Here is a 20269-nt window from a genome sequence, read left to right as displayed (position 1 = left end):
ACCTGATTTTAAAAAACTTGAATGTTTAACTAAATTCAAAAATTCATATGCTTGTTTTGTTAAAATATTATATGTTTGTTGTTGAAGAAAAAAATCCAGACCACATAACATTGTTGTTTAGTTAAATAAAACAATTTAAACGTCTGTCTGGTGATGTTCTCCTCCTAATATTAACGATTAACCTGTTGAACTGGAGATAGTTCACCTCCCAATGACTTCATAAACATCTGTTTCAATTACCTTTGGTAAATGAAATAACAAAACAATCATTCATTTTCTGATATAGCTGTAAAACTAATCTGAAAAGTTTTCAAAATAAATCACTTTAAAAATATATAGTGTGTACCTTCTAAAAATAAAATCGACATCTATCTCTGAGTTGTGAAGAATATGTATTAAGGTTATAACCACCAACAAGAATGCACTTTTACATAGAAATCCATGATTAAATTGAGTCTTCCTGACTAGTGATTTAAATCAAATCCACCCTGTATACAGTGTTTAAAGTTTGTTTCAATGGCACTCAGCACCCGCACTATACAAATTGTTCCAGCACCCCGATTCAATATGCAGAGAGCTCAGAGTAAGGAGTGTTTTTAAGTAATAAACACATTTGAAGATAAGCACATTGTAAAATTTGCATAAGTAAATAAATAGATAGCTATTCCATTCATACCCTTCCTGTCCACCTAACAGATACAGTTAGGCACCTACTACCCTGTTAGACTACAAAGCACCGTTGGGCTGGAAACCTGTACCAGCAGAAGGAGGTATGAAAGCCAGTTTTTCCTCTTGTGGAATGAGCTCAATGAAAAATTCAGTTTGTTGGAAGGATTCTTCCCCACCGCACCCCCAGCAGTTTTTCCACTAACCCAGGAATTAGATATCACATTGCAGTTAGCAGGGCCCCTGTTCATCACAAAGAGATATTATGTAATGACAAAATACAGACATATACAGGATTCATCTATGATAGCAGCATACGAACACTGGGCTGGTGAAAGCAGTATTTCATGGAGACTTCCAGGGCAATCTTCCAGGGTTCATTTTTAAAAAGAGCATTTGAATTTATTTTAAAGTGAATTTACTGGTCATAAAAGGTACTACATTGACAACTCTCAAGAAATACATCAGTAGAGTCAATTTCCACAGTGTAATTACAGCTTCCCCACAATACTCTGCTGGTAAAGTCTGGAACTCAAACAGACTCATTAAATAAAATAGTTTACAGATTGGGAAACTGAGGCAAAGAATGTGACTTTCCCAAGCCACACAAAGAGACCGTGGCATAGCCAAGATTAGAAGTCAGGTCTCCTTTGGTCCCAACACCATGCTTAAACCCCTAGGTCACACCTCATCCTGATTTCTTTAATGGACCCAAATTCTCTCACGGCTCCTTCAGAGCAAAATGTGTTCACCACTTTGTAGAGATATGCTTATGCAAGATTGTGATTTGGAGACGCTCCCTCATAAGGGACTGTGTTGTGTGGGGGAGGGGGCATTTGGAGGTATGCCCTGGAGGCTGGGGTTGGGAACTCAGTATGGCTGTGTGCAGCAGTTAACCAGAGATGCTCTCCAGTTTGTTTTCTTAAAATTTTAGTCCTCTCTCATTTACTGGTTTGTTATTTAATGAACCCCAAGATCATTATACACTTGAGTAACTTGCACAATCTCTGACTATATTTTCATTTCTTCTCTCTGTGATCACCTCAAGATTGAGTAATAGGATGAAAAAGCTTTACATTTCCCACCATATGTAGAAGGGTTGGTCTCAGGAATAGAATTTGCAGCTATTCAATGTAGGTTCTCCATTAATCCACATTCTTATCAAAATGCCATATGTCCCCTTATTGCTGGTATGAGGATGACTTTTATAAATATTAGAATCAATCAGGTTGATGAACATCTCAACAATCAATTGCATTCACAATTATTTGTGCCTGTATAATTTTGGATGCGCGCACACACACAGGGAGGGGAAAATAAAAAACTTTTTTTAAAAAAATAAATAAATAAAAACTCAATTAAAAAAAGTTTCCAATAATGTAGTTATGGGGCAAACAACGTGAGGCTTGATTTTCAGGTGTGCTGAGTTCCCATCTCAGGCAGATGAACCCTTAGTTTATCCAGCATCTGAGATAAATTATTTTAATATCATAAGAAAAAGGATGTTGATACAGTAGATACACACAGTAAAAACAACACACATTGGCTAGGCAACTGACTAGTAAATTAGGACCCGGTTTGTGGAAGTAACAGGGATCTTAGGTAGATTTTTATTCCTTGTTGAACCTTAGTAATTCATCATAGAAGAAGATTAGGTTGGAAGAGACCTCAGGAGGTCATCTAGTCCAGGGTCTCTTGCTGCCCTGGGCCCCACCCCCAATCCACCCTTCCATGAGGCCCTGAGGCAGCCCTGCCCTGGCCCTAGTGAAGGGGGCTCTAGGACTGCGCGGGCAGGGTGATGCGGAGCTGGCATAGCAGGAGCTCCCGGCAGGCCTCCCGGGCGGTGGGGGGGGCAAGGGGGGGGGGGGGGGGGGGGGTGGTCAAACATTGGGGAGCAGCGCCGGGGAGCTTAGGCAAGAAAAATAACTCGGGGGGGGGGGGGGGGGGGAGTTTGGCGGTGACAGGAAGTAACTGGGAGCTCAGGGCCGCCCCGAGAGGATTCCGCCGGGGGGGGGGCGCGGGCCTTTCCCTCCGGGACCCGCGCCCGAAGTGCCCCCCGGCGGGGGTCCCCGGTGGGGGGGTCGGGGGGTCTTTGGGTCGGGGGGGGAGCGCCCGCGGGGAAGCCGCCGCCCACCGGGCTGGTCCCGCTTCCCACCCAGACCCCGGCCCGGCCCCGGCGGCTCCCGCTTCCCCCCCCCGTACCCGAGCACGTCTCCGGCGAGGCCTGAGCTTCGTCCCGCTCAGAGCCGCGTGGTGGGGGGGCGGGGCGGTGAGCTCCACGCCGAGCGCAGCGCTCAGCCCAGAGCTCCCAGCCCCGCCCCCTCCCCACGCGGCTCGGATCGGGGCGGGGCTCAGGCGCTCGGACGGAGACTCGGCGCTCTATGTGCCGAGGCTCCAGGAGAGGGGCGGAGGCGGGAGCCTCCGCTTTTCTCTTGGGGGCCCCTGCGGAGCCCGGGGCAAATTGCCCCCTTTGCCCCCCCCCCCGGGCGGCCCTGGGGAGCTCCGCGGGCCGCATGTTTGAGACCCCTGATCTAGTCCAACCTCCTGCTCAAAGCAAGACCAACCCCAACTAAATCATCCCAGCCAGGGCTTTCTCAAGCCAGGCCTTAAAAACTTCTAAGGATGGAGATTCCATCACCTCCCTAGGTCACACATTCCAGTGCTTCACCACCCTCCTAGTGAAATAGTTTTTCCTAATATCCAACCTAGACCTCCCCCACTGCAACTTGAGACCATTGCTCCTTGTTCTGTCATCTGCCACCACTGAGAACAGCCGAGCTCCATCCTCTTTGGAACCCACCTTCAGGTAGCTGAAGGCTGCTATCAAATCCCCCCTCACTCTTCTCTTCTGCAGACTAAATAAGCCCAGTTCCCTCAGCCTCTCCACATAAGTCATGTGCCCCAGCCCCCTGATCATTTTTGTTGCCTTCCGCTGGTCTCTCTCCAATTAAAAGAATATTGTTGATCATGTCTGGATTAGTTGATATGCCCCAAATATTTAAGTTAGTTTTACTGAGGATGTAACAAAGTAGAAGTTTGTTAGCTGAGGCCCCATACAAATGTGGACTGTGGATCATAGTGAATGAGCAGCACCTCTCAGGAAGCACAGCTTGCAGGAGGGGGGGTGCGCAAAGGTTGTTTTAAGCCACTTTATCAACTCCTTAATTCTGAGTCAGGCTCCCAGTGCAAGTTAGAGAGGCCTTATGCACCACCTACTAGCTCAGAACCACCCTTTCCTCCTTGGCATAAGGGGCAGAAGCCCTCCACTGCTCAAGGTATCCTCTTAATTCACACCAAGACTATTCCATGGAGATTGGTTCAGATGGATCAGGGCCACATGATCTGACAAATTCTTAAGTGGACATGTACATTTGTTGAAATTTTGAAAATATTTAATGCAGGGGTTTGAGACACTGATTGTGTTCTTGCTTTTCAGAGGATACACTGAACTAAAATTCTCCCTAGGACTCGGTGTACTTGCTTCCAAGGATTCGTTTGTTCCATTCTCTTGTGCAGTTTCATTCTATGCTGCACAAGGCCTGCTAGGTCCAATCCTGCTCCCACTGAAGTCATGCTTTGTTATTGATTTCAATGGGAGCATAATAGGACATAACTTAATGCCACAAGATTTCTGTGGTCTAAAATAATTCACTGAGAATCAGTGCACTAGAGCAGCTGGCAGAGCAGAGAGGCTGGTATTCAAATCAGTTCCTTTTAATGCAGGTTGTTTTCATGCTATGATCCTTTTTTTAAAAAAAAAAGGTACATGCACAGTATGCCAGCTCAGGAACTCATTCCCTGGCCGTGTTTGCTGAGAGTTACAGTGCTGAACTCTCCTGAGGGAACATGCTTGTTTAGCTGCAGTAGCTAGTGGGGGAGATTCTACTCTCCGCAGCACAAAATCTGCAGCAGAATTAAATTACTAAAGAGTTTTCCCTCAGTCCATTTTGCAAACCCTCTTGTGTGCCATTAACTCCATGAGACGGATGCGGTGTTGCTGTATTTTACTGTTAAACTAGCATTTCTTCCTGAGCTCGGCATCTTGCTCCCCAGGTTGGCAGCAGGTGGGTGCACTGCAGAGACAGCAAACGCAGTTTGTAGGAGGGGCAGACAGAGGAGGAAGAAGGCTCATGCTACTCTCAAAGAACCTCCGCCAACCAAATACAGCAGCAGAATTGATGAGCCCCACTGAGAGTGGTGGCCAGCTCTCCTCAGCCTAAAGGACAAGTTAGCATAGCTCTGAGTCTTTGATGATGCAAGATGGACAAGTGAAAAGCAGAGGAAACTTACCTCCCTCTAACCCTTATTTCTCTCCTCCTTACATAAATATAAGCGAATCAGGGGGTTGGACTAGATGACCTCCTGAGGTCTCTTCCAACCCTAATCTTCTATGAGTCTATATCTCAGTTAACACATGAATCAGAATGTCTTTTTGAGTAATTCACAATAAACAATGAAGTGTAGGTGATGAATCCAGAGTGCCCTATGCACATCTAGAGCATTCATGCAAACCCACACTCTATCTAGAGCATGCATGTGCAACACCGACAGACCCTGGTCGTCGGCAGGCGGGATCGACCTTGGGACCTCTGGAGCTTAGTGCATAAGCCTGTCTACTGCATGAGCTAAAAGCCAACTGGCTGTTAACTACAGCTGTAGAGTCGAGTTTTTTTCTCTCTCCCCCCTCCTCCCCAACACAACCCCCCAAAGGTGTGTGGGTTACACGTGGTCCATCTGGAGTTTACCTCTTCTTGTCCATTAAGTGTTTCCATACACCACTCTGCTTACCCTGAGAGTCCCAGATAGTTACATGCCTCTTTTTCAATGTATATATTTTCAGGTTTGGGACAGGGAATTGCAGAATAAATCCACTATCCAACAAGGGTTCAAGCTCCCATTTAAGAAGCTCCTTTGTGTCATTTTCACCTCTGTATTGTTTGATCCCCAACTTTCTGGTTGTAATACAGCACACACAACTACATCTCCCTATTCTGAAGTTCCAATGGATGTGGTTTTTGGAGTGGTGGAAAATACCTCTAAAAGTTGTATACTGAGCAGCATCACTTGTCCCAGTCACCTAAACTGCCTAAAAAGCTACCTGAGAGATCGGAGCTTTATGCAAACAAGTGACAAAATCCTCAGTCTCCAGAAGCAGCAGTGCCACCCAAAAAGCTAATCCATGGGGCACTGCTAGTGCAGACTAGTAAGCTTCTTCCCGTCCAACAGTAGACAAGATAAAAGCAGCTGCTAAAAACAGAAAGGGAAAGAACAGTATTCAATTTGTTCCTCCTGGCAGCCTTAACTCATTTGCAATAGAGCTGGGTCTATCTTGGAACAAGGCTCCATAGCAGCAGCACCTTTATAATTCAGAGCAACATAGGCAGAGCATCTGGAAAGAGAGGGACTTGCTCAAAAAGGGAAAAGATCAAAATGGAGAAGGAAAAATGGCCTGAAGGATCCCTGCAGACGGCAGTGTGTTCCCATCCATCCACCCACCCAACCAGGGGAACGTCTGATGATTTCCTTCCTAAAAGAGATTTGATGAAGGTATGTGGCACAGGAAAGCTAATTACCGTAATTCTCCCTCAGATGCTGGGCACTAGCTTTTTTTTTTTTTTTTTGTAAAGAACGCTTTCTAGCCAATACAGCAATAAGAGTTGTGCCAGGATGCATTACAAACAGAAGGAAGAATTAATAGCTGGGGTAAGTGACTGGGACCCAGGACTTTTGGGGCTAGGTTTTCACCTGGTGTAAATCAGTGTAGCTGCATTGAAATATGAGGTCCGTTTTTGGCTCCACCACTGCCTTCAGCTCTGACCTTAATTGTCAGAGTTATGGAGCACATAAAGTTCTGTTAACTTCAATTAGAGTCACAAGGTGCTCAGCATCTCTGAAAAAATCAGGCTGTAACTGACTTTGGGCACACATCTGTGTCTCAGTTTTTTGCAGAATAGTGCTAATACACTACCATACCTCCCACTGATGTGAACATTCATTCAGTCATTAATAGCAGTGCTTTGTTACTCTCAAGTAACGAGTGCTATAAGTGCAAATTGTTATTGTAAAATATAATGCACAACTGTAATGTGTACAACTGAAGATACCTAAGGTAGATTCTCTTCTCCCCTTCAAAACAGTGGACTATTTTGGGACTACTAGAGCTCTTAAACCTTCCTCTGAAGCATCTGACAGTGGACAGTACCAGAAACAAAACACTGGATTAGGTGGACCTCATGTCTGATTCAATATAGAAATTCCTGTGTACCCTCAATCCCACTGTGTAGCTATAGCATATAATAGTAAATAGAGTGACCCCGCTCTTGCCCTCCCACCACCACTCTCTTTACACAGGTAGATGTCTGTGTGGTTAGATACAACAGTGGTTCTCAATCTTTTCAAATGGAGGTGTGGAGCCCTTTGGCAATAGTCTGCAGACCCCCAGAGCTCCACGGACCACAGGCTGAAAAGCACTGAGATACAGTACACCTAGCATACAATATTGAAAGATCACTTAATCCACCAGTGGACTGCTATACCCACTGCTAGGGTGTGTCACAGTAGCTGCGTAACAGAGCACTACAGCACTTAACACTACGCTACTTAGGACAGAAAGTAAAAAAATATCATGTACAACTGAATCTGGCAGTGAGAATTTTAGGCAGACAGAATACAATTCCACGGTTTGGAATCTAATTGTATTAATATCCTACCGCTGGTCTAAAAGGGCCTCTTTAGAAAAAAAACTGCAAAGTTCTGATGTTGCTGTTTTGCAGAATAGGTTCAGATTCAGAACCTAGAATAGGTTCAGATTCAGCTAGAGCAGAGTGAACCAACCATGTCTTGTGGAAATCTTTGGGAAAAAATATCTGTTTGGAAATAAGTCTGCCCAAATGTCTGATTTCCTCATTTGTATTGAACTTGTTAGATTTGTAAATTACCAGAGGATATTTTCACAACAAAAAGTCCAAGTTTCATGCAAAGTTCACCTGAGCCTGCTCCTCATCCTACCTGAAATTATAAAAAACAGTTACTTCCTCTACAGTCACTGTGGTTCTTTTGAGATGTTGTAGTCGGTGTGGGTCTCACTAGAGATGTGCATTATCTCATGCACCCGAGACTGGAGAGTTTAGGTTTTTTTTAAACTAGGGTGTCCATTGGGGCCAAGTGTCGAGGCTATCACCTCAACCAGCACCAAAGAGGAAAGAGATTTTGGTGGTGAAACGTGGCATTGATGTTGTTCTGCCTCTGGATCTGGCTCTTCCTGGTATTTAGGCGTTGGTGGCCTGACCAGCGTTGCTCCCAGGGAGACATCTCTCTTCCTTTTCCTCGATGATGCAGATATGCTTCTGAGTGCCTGCAGTAGTGGATCCCAGTATCCCCAAAAGGGCAACATCCCCATGCCACAGGAGGATGCTCATTTTTCTGGGTAATGGCCAATCCAGTGCAAGCACTGACAGGTCAGTGGAGACAAAAGTCTGTAGAAGCTTGTAGGTCTTTGGTAGTGTCAGTCTTCAGGAGAGAGGGTTCTCTGCTTGATGTTGCGGAGAATGCATATACCAATGATGGTAAGGAAGAGTAAACCTTTTCTATGGGCAGCACTGATGTGAAGGTCCTGTGGGTACCAGAGTCCGTACCATTGCCGGTAAGCACCTCAGTACCAACAGTGGATCTGATTCTACCCTAGTGTCACCCCTGAGCTTGGGGGTCGGTGCTAAAGGCATAATTGAAGATGGGACTGGCGCCAATGAAGTCTGCTGCATCATAGGCTGCGTCTTCTTCCTCAGCTCTTAACGCATTGTGGGCCCTCGTGACTTTTCTCTGAAGGCTTTGCTGGGTCTATCTTTATGCAAGTGACATAGTGATCCTTCTTCAGCTTTGGTGTTCAGAGTGGCCCAGTCGTTGCCCAACTTTGCTGAAGCAGTGCCACCTTCAACACTGATATATGGCTTCGGTGCCAGGGTGTTGGCGCCAGATCTTTTCCTTGGTAAAGTCTTCCCCATGCAGTTCTGAAGCATTACCTGTTTCCTCCACAAGGCACTGGATGATGCTGGCTTGTCCACTAGTAGGATTTTGGGGCTTGTTTCCTCAGGGTCTGAGGAGCCCTTCATGGATTGCTCCAGAAGACAGCCTTTCAGCCTCACATCTTGGGCATTCTAGCAGAGAAAGACAAGTATACTGAGCATCTGCTCAGAATGAGTGAATCCCCCAGGCAGAAGTAGTACCTAGTGCTGTCATCCTTCAGGGGTATTAGTCCATTACAAGATGGACAGGGCTTGAAGCCCATAAGTTTTGAGTCCACCAGGTTAAGGAGCCCTATAAGTAGGGTTTGACCAAGTAGAGTTTGGTCCAGGGTAGGATTAGTTCACAACTGTCAAAGATAACAAATCAGAAGTAGTTCTGAAGACTTTAACAGATTCTGAAGAAGCTTAGCCTGACCTAAGAACCAGCAAGTCGGACACGCTTCAGGTTCTGTTTTGCTGCCACAGGCAGTAAGAGGGAATCAAGAAAGGGTCACATCTGTCCCACCCATTATGCCCTTCTATGGGATCACAAGGGGCACATGATGCATGTGTGGCCCGACAGACACTGTTCAATAAACTTCTGGTCTGGTGTGCAAGGCACATATGGCAAATACAGTGGGATACACAGCTACACATACTTGAAGAATCTGATCTTTGTGACACAATCAGCTCCACAGCAAATAATTGTGATGTCATGCACAGAGGATTGGCATCAAGTGGGAAGAGGCAAGAGGAACAAGTGAGCTAAGCAACAAAGATGCTGTTTTCATGCAAATATCCTTGTATGCAACAACAAGGGAAAAGATATAGAAGAAATATATGCAGCATTGGCAGAACTGTCTCAAAATAGAATTGTTTGCAAAGTTTTTCATGAGGTGTTAGAGCTTTAAAATATGCACTTCACAATTTCAGTGCAGAGCCAGATGACAGGGAATATTTTTTCTGTGTCGCTGAGAAAATCACTTCCTATATGTGAAGCAGCATGAACTTACACAACTGTAACTTATATAGCTTTTGTACAGTTTGAGCTGTCCAGAGAAAAGGGTCTCCACAACCCCCTTCTTTTTACATGAATTTTAATGCTTGCAAGAGCTGATAGACTGACAGCCCTGAAGCCAAAAAAGGGGATCTGAAGCCCATTACCATTCCCTGAGCTATTCATTTCCTGAAAAAGAACCTGAAGTGTATTCCGACAAAGCTGGCCTTAGGCCTATGCTGAGTGTGCAGCTGCAGAGAGCTCTGTGATTTGGGTAGGAATACTCAGCCACTCTTCACTTCCTCCAAGTCTGTGTACTAGATGGGTGAAAGACTAGAGGATACATGAGTAAGCATCACAGTCAGAACCAAAGGCAATGCATGAGTGAAATACTAGAAGGTGGGGAAGGAGGAGGAGTAGCCCAGAGTGGTCAGAAATGATACCCAGGCAGACTGAGCCCAAAAGAAAAAAAATACACTCTTGCTTCAAGAGGCCTTCCCCAAAGCCTGTGCTGCAGGAAGAGGCTAGCCATATGGAAGAGGCATTGTTCCAGAGCTCAGCACAGAGGAAGCTGGGCCCCAAGAATATCACTTCAAGTGGTGATAAGGCCCAAGTAAAATTTTGGTAGGGGAAGAATGAGGTAGGAACTTGAATCCAGAGAAGGAAGTGAGCTGGGATGCAGGAGCCAAAGGCCAGAATGGGGAGGCTGGAAGGCCAGTCAGAGGGTGGCTAGGAGAAAGGTCACGCTGGTCTAGCTGTATTTGGTAGGAAGAAGGGCATATCAAATGGGAAATCCCTGTGACAGGCATCCAAACCAGACCCCCACTCTGTCCAAACACTCCTTCACAGACAAATGTTCCTCATGGCTTCTCTTCCCAGTTGAGGAAACCCTGCCTGATCCCCAGCAGCAAAGGGCCTTGCATCCTGCAAAACCTGTGACTACCTTTGCTTTCTGAACAGGACCTAGACAGGGGAAATGGTCTCACTGTCACACATGCTGCAACTGGAAGCAGTGGAGCAGAAGAAAGGAAAGTCCAGCATCAGCAAGTGCTTGCTAAAGAGTGCAAGACTGAATGAGAGCTGTTCCCTTCCCCAGTCTGAGGTGCTTACTGAACAGACATAGTCAGCCCAGTGTAGTCCTGTGTTTGGGTCTGTTGGGCAGTGATGATACAACTCAGCTCTCTGACAACCTGAGCTCATCAGAACACACGTCACCTGATGTGCAGAAGTTTGTAGAGCACTGTGGCTAAATCTAAGGAAAGGGACCTCATTCTTCTGTGATACTTCCCTTAATTTATTAAGTGAAAGTGAGAAAAATCTCCCTCTAGGCCGGGCCATAAAACAGTTTATATATATAAAAACCATAGCATAGCAGAGTCAGTGAACAGCTGTGCCCTCCCTATCTAGCAAACATGAGCATGGGCTGTTGTAGCTAACTCCAAGGGTCCACTCTGGAGGGGGAAGGAAGGAATGGACAGATAATGGAAATGGGATACTGCAAAAGCAAGAGGCTCTGAGTGAACCCCAGCGGTAGGAGTATGAGGCACAGTGCCAATGGAGTCTATTCAGGGCCAAAATGAAATTTGCAAACAGAAGTTCAACTCTACCTGTGATCGCCGAACTCAGACCTTCAACATCCAGGCAACTAAAAGAGTTTTCAAAGTTAACTGCTGGAGTTTGAATGACCATGAACTGTCATCCAGTTTGTCCTAGTTGCAGAATAATCTGCATTTGTACAAGACGCTGATTTTCAAACAAGTCTCTACTATCTATGTAAATGCATATTCAGTGGCGAAACATCTAACAGCTCAACATCTTACAGCCAGAGCATGTTTTAGGGAGATAGGGAAGAGAGTCAAGACATCAACTGCATCTTGGGTTAAGCTTTTCCCCCTTGTTCTTTGAGCATGTTATTTATTATTACTGTGTTGTTTTCCTTTGGCATACAGAGTCACATTCCCCTCAAGTGGCTTTGGGTTCAATGGGAGCTCTTCATGCATTCAGGGGCAAAACTTCCCTAAAAGTTTTAGTTTTTTTAATACAATCTGTGTTTCACAAATACAACTAGAGGCTTGAGCCTGAAACTGGATCTGTGCAGGAGGATCCTTGCACCCATGTGAGGCCCTAATATTTCAGTGGGATCCCATGAGGGTTCAAGAACCAGTGAGGAGCTGTCCCAGTCACCCTGGCATTTTGTCCTCCTGCAGGAAGGCTTTGTTAGTTTTCTCCTATTATACACCTTAAATCTGCCCCTACCCCATTTTAACCAGCAAGGGCCGTGCACCATCTCACTTTTTGTTGATCACATCTCTCCCAATAACTCCAAAATCCCCATAAAAGAGTGGCTAAAATTCAGAGAAGATGGCCCATTTATCCCAGTCTACTACAACCCTCCTCACACTACATCAATTTTATCTGCAAAGTAGACGGGAAATTCTTCAAAGTGAAGGGAGGAGTTATTTGTAACTGGATGGAGAGAGCCTGCATTAGCCAGGCTTTCAACCACAGGAACAGTTCTGCTGGATAATATACTGGAGAAGGAAATTTTCCTCACAGCCACGGCATAGGGCTACAAAAATTCTTACACCACAAAGTAACCATGAAAATGGGTTCACTACGTTTCAGTTCTTGGCTGGAATTTTTGGAGGGGCTGAAGGAAATCAGGCATCCAAAAACACTGAAAGTCAGTGGGAGTTGGGCACCCAACTCCCTTTGGTCCCTTTGAAAATCCCAGACTTTATAAGGTGGCTCTTTGGTGTGAAATATGCACAAGTCCATTGGGCTGGATGCAATGCATCAGAGGGTGCTGAGGGAGTTGGCTGATGTGATTGCAGAGCCATTGGCCATTATCTTCGAAAACGCGTGGCGATCGGGGGAGGTCCCGGACGATTGGAAATAGGCAAATATAGGGCCCATTTTTTAAAAAAGGGAAGAAGGAGAATCTGGGGAACTACAGGCCAGTCGGCCTCACCTCAATCCCTGGAAAAATCATGGAACAGGTCCTCAAGGAACCTATTTTGAAGTACTTGGAGGAGAGGAAGGTGATCAGGAACAGTCACCATGGCTTCACCAAGGGCAGGTCATGCCTGACCAACTTGATTGCCTTCTATGATGAGATAACTGGCTCTGTGGATATGGGGAAAAGCAGTGGACATTATATATCTTGACTTTAGCAAAGCTTTTGATACAGTATTCTTGCCAGCAAGTTAAAGAAGTATGGATTGGATGAATGGACTATAAGGTGGATAGAAAGCTGGCTAGATTGTTGGGCTCAACGGCTATTGATCAATGGCTCAATGTCTAGTTGGCAGCTGGTATCAAGCAGAGTGTCCCAGGGGTCAGTCCTGGGGCCAGTTTTGTTCAACATCTTCATTAATGATATGGATGATGGGATGGATTACACCCTCAGCAAGTTCACAGATGACACTAAGCTGGAGGGAGAGGTAGATATGCTGGAGGGTAGGTATAGGGTCCAGAGTGATCTACACAATTTGGAGGATCGGGCCAAAAGAAATCTGATGAGCTTCAACAAGGACAAGTGCAGAGTCCTGCACTTAGGATGGAATAATCCCATGCACTGCTACAGGCTGGGGACCGACTGGCTAAGCAGCAGTTCTGCAGAAAAGTACCTGGGGATTATGGTAGACGAGAAGCTGGATATGAGTCAGCAGTGTGCCCTTGTTGCCAAGAAGGCTAATAGCATATTAGGCTGCATTAGTAGGAGCATTGCCAGCAAATCAAGGGAAGTGATTATTCCCCTCTATTCGGCATCTGGAGTACTGCGCCCAGTTTTGGGCCCCCAACTACAGAAAGGATATGGACAAATTGGAGAGAGTCCAGCGGAGGGCAACAAAAATGATTAGGGGGCTGGGGAACATGATTTATGAGGAGAGGCTGAGGGAACTGGGCTTATTTAGTCTGCAGAAGAGTGAGGGCGATTTGATAGCAGCCTTCAACTACCTGGGGGGGGGGGAGGGTTCCGAAGAGGATGGAGCTAGGCTGTTCTCAGTGGTGGCAGATGACCGAACAAGGAGCAGTGGTCTCAAGTTGTAGTGGGTGAGATTTAGGTTGGATATTAGGAAAAACTATTTCACTAGGAGGGTGGTGAAGCACTGTAATGGATTACCTAGGGAGGTGATGGAATCTCCATCCTTAAAGGTTTTTAAGGCCCGACTTGACAAAGCTCTGGCTAGGATGATTTAGTTGTGTTGGTCCTGCTTTCAGCAGGAGGTTGGACTAGATGACCTCCTGAGGTCTCTTTCAACCCTCATCTTCTATAATTCTATGCTGCTTGGTCTCAGTATATTGTGCAGTAGAGAGATGTTCTCATCACAAAACTCACTTGGGCACTAACCAGCCCTTTTTTGGCAACTTCAGCAGAGAGACTATGAACTGAATGGGCATGGAGGCTGAATTTCAGAGGGCAGTTTGGGGAAGCTCATATTCCTGCTGGCCAGGCTGTATTTATTCCATGGATAAACAAAGAACTCCCATTTCCAGGGCTGTCAATCTAGCACCCTTCACTTCAGAAAGACAGAACCTACCAGCTGCCATCTTAAATATCTTTGCTGTCAAAATTGTTGACTGTTGTTTTAAGTTGTAACTACAGCTTTGATCCACATTTACTAGAAGCAAGATTGTAAGCCAGTTTATAATAAAATGAATGCAAAGCATAAATCTTTAGAATTATAGTAACTGAATTAGCTTTGCAGTAATCACAAGAGACAGAATGAAAAATATGTTTCAATATGCACGTTTTATCTACTTGTTGGGCACAAGCTATTACCTAGATTATTTAAATCCAGGAAGTGTGTGGAGGCAAAAAAAGAGGAAACCTTTCTCCTTATTGTTTCCAAAAGCTTAGAGAAGAAAAGTTTACTGAATTTATGGAAACTGCCCCAGCCTCTATTTCCCGCCCCCCCCCCCACCCTGAATCTTTTTGGTTTGTTCCCTGAGCTCAGACCCCTGCTCTGCTGTGAAATAGCTGTGAGCTGGAGCAGTATTATGGGAATTGAATTGCAAGTGAGCTCAAACACTGTGCATCACACTTTATACTTCAACAGACACAGGAACTGTGAAGAATGCTATTCTTCACTCTTTTCACCCTCTCTGTCTCTTTTTTTCACTTCAGTGAGCACGAAGGATGTGGAGCGCTACCAGCTTCTAGATAAGATCTGCAGTGGTACTTATTTTTTTCACTGCTTTCTCTCCCAAAGAAAGCTCTAGGTTACCTAGGACTCTTCAGTACTAGCTAAGTACTAAATAAAAAGACACAAATTAACGGTGTCAGAAGAGAAGAGGATAGAAAATGTGGTCCACTGGTCCAAGCACAGGACTGAGAACACAGGAAATCCTGACATCCAGTCCTGGGCCAGATTTTTTGCTGTGCCTGCATGGAGGTTTTAAGCCACTTATTTTTTCCAAATTCTGGGCTGCACAAGACCAGAGGCATGCAAGTTAGAACAGCCCCGAAGGCTGCTCTAATTTACAGCTGCCTTACCCAGCAGTCTGAGGGCTGCTCTGCAGTCCAAGAGTGCCAGAACACAGAACCCAACATGAAATCTCTCCTGCCCTCAGCCCAACCTACACCAAGGGCTGCCAGGAGCCCAGCACAAGTCCACATATATCAGCCCTATGCTGCCCCTGCACTATGGGAAATTCCCTGGGGCCACTCTACCCCCTTTGTAGCCCCAGCATGCTCTTAGAATAGCATAAAAGGGCTTTAGCGGGTCACAGAATCTGGCTACTGAACCTCTGCAGCTTCTGGCCAGTCACTTGACCACTCTGCCTCAAATCCCTCAGTCTGTAACTGGAGTTTAATACTAACTTACCTACATGATTGTGGAAAGGGAGAAGCACTGTGGGGATTCATTAGTTAAACGAACGCCACCAAATTGAAATCTAATCAATTTAAAAATACCAAAACACAAACACAAATTAAAAGGTAGAGTTACTACGCCCACCTCTGAATCCCCTGACTGTTTTTGTCATTCCACAGTCATTTACTCTCTTTTTTTTCTTTTAATTCCTCTCTCTGTTGCTATGTGAAAGAGCCACATCAGCAACAGGAGAAAATTACTAGATAGCATGATAGTGACGTCACTCTGCTAGAGCAGGAGATAGGAAATGGAATGGACCATCAAGAAAACAGTGAAACTGACCGTGCACAAAGTGAACACATGTATTTTTCTTCTCTTTTTTCTGTTTTTCTTTCAGCAACAGTAATCTTAAGGGTTACGTGAAACAATAGGAAGTACAATTCTTAAATTGAAAGTATCCTTTATTGTTCGTACCGCAGTACAGATGCTAAATATTAGTATTCTGCATCCTAACAACCACCTGTGTGGTTCTTCCTATATCTAATACAGATACAGTTGCAATCATCCCATAGAATTTTTTATTCAAGTTTATTGTCTTGGTCCTTATCTTCAAAACACTGCATGGCTTGGGTCCAGGATACCTAAAAAAACATTTAAAGCTTCATGACAAAAAATACAGTTAACAACTTTGCTCCTCTGGCACAAAGGAATTTTCAACAATAAGAGTAAGGCTCATCTGTGTGAGAGACCGAGCTTTCTCTGGCGGTGGTCTGAGACTGTGGAATGGACTCCCCCAAGAACTAAGGACTATCACCAACCTCACCACTGAATGCAAGGTGAGGCTGGTTTCACCTTGCCTTCTCTAATACAAAAAGATAGCAACAGGTATATTTAAATAAATAAAAAAAAGGTACCAAAACAATACTCTACTCCATGCGCTCCTCCCTCTGGGAAGAGGATGAGAGAACAAGCAACACATGACAGATGTGTAATCACATTGCTGAATGCACTACTGGAAGGCCCTCAGATACTATGGTGATGAGTGTGGTATAAAAACCTATATAGGGTAGAATCTAAACGTGCTACCATCCTGCTGAGAGAATACGCCCACAAATTCAAGATAATTCCTGCCAACAGTTGACAATAACCTTAACACATTAAAGCTCCAACTATAGCTTTCTAAATTGGATAATTGCTTACATAGCCAAAGGTGTGCAACCACTGGCAGGTGTACTGAACCATCCAGATGAAACACATGCCTGTATTTGCACATGCAGCCTGGGAAAAAAAACATGTTCATCTGCATAAAAGCTACATGTTGCATAGTCCACATGAGAACCCAGAAAATCAAAGTGGGATGCTTAATGTACCACTGTGTGTGTGCACCAAAAACCCAGGATAGCTTTCTAGTTCCCTGCTTATATCACTGAGGTTCTAGGGCTCTTGGAAGAAACTGAAGTGTCTGAGTATACGTCTGTGCACATGGAGTTCTCCGGTCTGCCCTTTCTACAACAAACTTTAAAAAGAGGTTACCAAATCACTCCAAAATACTGATTTGACGTTACTGTAACAGCAATCTTACATTTATACAGCACCTTTAATCCAAGCACATCAAAGTGCCTTGCAAACTAATAAACTAAGCTCCTGATCCTGCAATGTGCCAAGTGTCCATAACTCCAAATGAAGTCCATCCTAGGGCAGAAGAGCTCTGGGATAGGAGGAAGAGGACAGGAGAGAGAAAGTGATAAAGCTGGTGGGAGTGGAGAGGAAGCAGCACTATCTGGGAGTTGTGGGCCAGCGAAGGAGGCAGGAAAGGAGCAAACATAGATGGAAGAGAGGAAAGAAACCAAGCCTAGTTTCCCTACTCACCCTATGCCAAACCACACCATTTGCACTCTCCCTTTCTGCTTCTTTGTTCCCTAACCTCTGTCCTTAAATCTGCCCCTGTTGGGCTGGAGCTCTCAAAGTCCCTCCACCCACCCACTAACTGAAAAACAGAGTTGAGATTTTCCAACAGTCCTGACAATTGACTCAAGTACAGAAGATAAAGCTGCTAACTTGTTGACAAGTATTAATCTTACACCTCGTGAGAAGTGAGGAAATTCATCTCACATGCTCAGGTGTTGCTTTAAAATTAGTGCTTTTAGAGGTTCAGAAAAGGACTGGTACAACAGCTTGACTGGTTGGAAATGTGCTGGCACTCACACATGGGAGTGGTGCACCCTCTGTGGACTGCCTTATGGCTGGGAGCAGCTTAGCTTCAGGGAGTACTTGTTACCCTCCAGACTGTAGGATTTTCTGTATGTGGCATACACAGCTACAGCTCTCCGTCTGCCAAGCCCCATTTAGGTAACTGCTTTTATCTCATTCTAAAGTCCAAAAACATAGGTCATAAGAGGAGGGATCTTTGAAAGGATGTTGTCTATAGTAATATATGACGTGGTCAGATTTATGAGCTTCATTCCACAGGTGAGCAGTTTGGATCTCTTACAATAGTTACCATACAAACCTGGTGGCATAACCGTATTTTACGCAAATCTTGGACTAAAAGGAGATTTATCATGGGGAAAGTTATTCTTCAGAAGCAGTGCAAAATATTGAACTTAGTCATGAGATCCTCTAGTGGGTTGCTTAATAGTCTGCAAATAGCTGCATAATGATATGGTAAATTTAAACTGGAAGTGAAAGAGAATGGATGTCTCATGCGTAGCACGCTATGTACTGTATTATCTGGCTTCTGACAACTGAATAAACACAGACCAGGTCCTGATTTCATAGAGTATTTTTACACGAAAGTGTTGAAGGTGAACCTGATTTTGGCATGATTTTACTGAATGCTACACTCAGGACCTGTCTGTCTCTGTGATCCCATTACGATGGTTTCTACCCTTTAAAAACTTACCCCCTCTCTGCCGCAGAATCAACCAACCAACCAACCAACATGCATGGAAGACAATTTGCTGAAAATAAGGAATCTAGCATCATGGCACACTTATTCCCACTGTTAGAGACAAAGAGAGCCACTGCGCTCACTCCACTACTCTTATTATATGACAGAGAAATAGGAAAGACCCTTTTGATCATTCAAGCCTAACTCCCTGCCAGTGTAGGATTGTTCTTTATATTTTAAGAGTCCTTAGCAATGGGTCTTCCACCCCATGTAAATATATATACTTATACCCATCCCCAACCTGTCCATTGTCTCTTATCTAAACTAGCCATGTTTAGCCCTTTTAATATGTCTTCATGATTTTATCATTTTTATTTGTGTTATGGCAGTTCCCACTGTGTACCCGACACTGTCAGGGCATATAAGGAGACAGTCACCTTGTGATTCACCCTCCCTTTTCCTCATCTGTTTGTAGTATCCACCTATCATCTCATCTTATATGTAGATTGTAAATTCACTGGGAGTGGGACCATTTTTTCATTACATGTTTGTACAGCTTCTAACACACTGAAGCTGGGACCTCTCGATGCTACTAAAGTATCAATAATAAAGTCTCTACCCCGGTGAACCCCATGATTATTTTTGTTGCTCTTCTCTGAAGACCTCCATTTGTCTATACCTTTCTGGTAATGTGGTGCCCAGAACTGAATGCAATAGTCTAGGTCTAGGCAACAAAGCACTATAGCTGTACTGAAAGGGCCTTTTATCTTTGTACTCCATGAGGTATGGCTTTGCACAGGCAGTCAAGAGTCACATTAGCTTCCCTTCCTTCCCCCACCGGCTGGATCACATTCCACACTCTTGTCTAATGCTTTGCTTTACTGCTTCCCCAGTCTCTCACTCCCACAGAGCATGTGTGTTTCAGACAATTTTGCCCTAGTTGTACTGATTGTGCATAGAAAAAAAAAGCCACCATATTTGCAGGCTGTAGAGAACAGCAGCAGGGAGGGAGGGAAGCAGGAAAGAGATGTGGAAGCAAGTGACAATGTGGAAGGGCGAGGAGGATGAAACAGTGGTCAGTGTTTGACATTTATAGAAGATGTAAGAGCTCTATGCTCACAGCTTGGTGACACGTTCGCTGGACTGGGACTCTAGAATTCTGGGTTCCATTCCCAGGTTTACCACAGACCTCCTGTGGGAACCTCAACAACTCTCTTAGGGCCTGATCTAAAATACTGAAGTCAACAAGAGTTGATCAGTAGGCTTTGGGTCAGGCCCTTAGCATCTCTGCATCCGATTCTCCACTGCCCTGCATCTTGTATGGGTATTTACAGCTGTGCTGAATGAGTGCAACAGGGGTGTAAAATGCTACCATTCTGATCTGGTAACATTCTACACCTACTTTGCACAAATGTAAATATCTACACAGGGTGCAAGGGAGTGGACAAATTAAGACCCCTCTGCAAAGTGCAGTTAATAAAAATAATTTATTTCTTCCACTCTTTGTCCATCTTCTTTATTTACACTAAGTTTTTCAGGGCAGGCAGTGTCTACTGCTCCTTGTACAGTATCTACCACAATGGACCCCCAACCTTGGCTGAGGCTTCTAAGTGTGACTATTATACAAATTCATAAATAAGTGCCATGGATTTCTGTAGAACCTCTACATGATGAACAAGGGCATGTAAACTCGCTGAGCTTGGTTCATCTTTGAGGCTCAGGGAAGGGGTGACGAACCTATATTTTAAACTAAAGAAGTTATGTTTATCCTATAAGGACCTGTGGGCAATTCAGGGATGGCATAGCTGAGGCATTCAGATTTTCTTTACTATAAAATAGGGACATTGCATCTAGTTAAATACAATTGTAAAAGTAAACCACAGTGATTTCCCTAGCC

The 20269-nt window shown here is 44.7% G+C and overlaps 1 protein-coding gene and 1 long non-coding RNA gene across 5 annotated transcripts in view; both read right to left on the bottom strand.

The window, feature by feature from the left end:
* CACNB4 (calcium voltage-gated channel auxiliary subunit beta 4) overlaps positions 1 to 20269 on the bottom strand; it is a 196149-nt gene that overhangs the window by 91538 nt on the left and 84342 nt on the right. The window lies entirely within an intron of this gene.
* On the bottom strand, positions 7307 to 9287 carry LOC120374745. The gene is made up of 2 exons (XR_005586228.1): positions 9103 to 9287; positions 7307 to 8819 (listed from the first exon to the last, which is right to left on the bottom strand). It is a non-coding gene; the product is annotated as an uncharacterized LOC120374745 (long non-coding RNA).

Source organism: Mauremys reevesii, linkage group 11, assembly GCF_016161935.1.
Source record: "Mauremys reevesii isolate NIE-2019 linkage group 11, ASM1616193v1, whole genome shotgun sequence".
Classification (NCBI taxonomy): Eukaryota; Metazoa; Chordata; order Testudines; family Geoemydidae; genus Mauremys; species Mauremys reevesii.
This window is presented reverse-complemented; position numbering and strand designations above follow the sequence as displayed.